Here is a 1,376-nt window from a genome sequence, read left to right on the forward strand (position 1 = left end):
GCAGTCAGATGACTAAAACAGGTAAAAGAATAAAAGAATATCACCTGCTTGTACCAGTGCAGTGTTTTCTCTTGCACATAAGCACGGCTCCTTCATTTATCCTCTTTCTGCACACCTCATATATGCTCCTCATTTACTCACACAAACAGTGGCACGCTGAGAGTATGAAGGGCCCTCGGCATAACTATTTACCAGGCCCCTTTGAACGTGTGTTTTAGCAGAGTTAACATGTAGAGTCTGGGCCCCTCATAGCTCCGGGCCCTTGGGCAGTGCCCGATTAATCGACATTTCAACCTGCCCCTGTACACAAATATTACACATCTAGCACAGCAGCATACACACTTTATTCTTTTTAACCCCATACAAATCCTCTATATTCATATGTTTTCCTATCAAATAACATTACTCTTTGTATGCAAGCAAGGTACAATCTGCTCTTTACTTTGAGAGAGAAACTCCTTGTGGCCAGCAGAGGTAAAGGCTAACTGAATATTCTACACTCTGTTCTTTCCTCCAACTGCAATGCTTTTGGTACATCTGCCTTCATTGTTGATTGTGTAATAAAAGTTATCAGCTGCTCCTAGTGAGCCTTCTGAGATTTGAAGGAGTTTATTTTGTGTGTATTCTTTCTACTAACTATTCTTTTGCACCTGCTGCATAAGATGTCCAACTTCTCTGAGCACAGTACTTTATAGTGCACATTAGACATAATTTACAGTGTGCGACCAGCACCAGATTGTTTGTGTCTCTCAAGTCCTTCAAGAAGTGGGCTACATGAGACATAGCTCATGATCGGTATAATCAGGCTTGATCCCACTACACATTTTGCACACCCATAATTTTCACCATGTTTATATCTATCTATCTATATATATATATATATATATATATATCTGTCAGCCCGTTTGTCTGTCTGTATATACATGTACACACCTGTGTATGTGTATGCATTTATATATTTATGTATGCTTGTATCTATCAATCTATCTATATATCTAACTAGCAAATGCATATACTCACATATTATTTGTATTATATAATCTAACTACCTATCTACCTATCTAATTACCAACCTAGCTATCTATCTGTTTGTCACATTATCTGTCTGTTTATGTCTGTCTCTCTTTATGCATGAACACACACGCACGCACACGCACACACACACACACACACCCACACACACACAAACACACGCACACACACAAAGCACATATGATAAGCAGCAGAACCAAGCCTTGCTCATAACTGAGACAAATGATATATTGAATCCACAATATTATGAAAAGATCGCTATATGACACTGACAATCTTCAGTTCTTCCTGGAATGTTGATTGCTGCATCCAATTAATTCAGAAGATGGTTCAAGTTGAGTTTC

The sequence above is a fragment of the Octopus bimaculoides genome, chromosome 14 (genome assembly GCF_001194135.2).
Source record: "Octopus bimaculoides isolate UCB-OBI-ISO-001 chromosome 14, ASM119413v2, whole genome shotgun sequence".
NCBI lineage: Eukaryota > Metazoa > Mollusca > Cephalopoda > Octopoda > Octopodidae > Octopus > Octopus bimaculoides.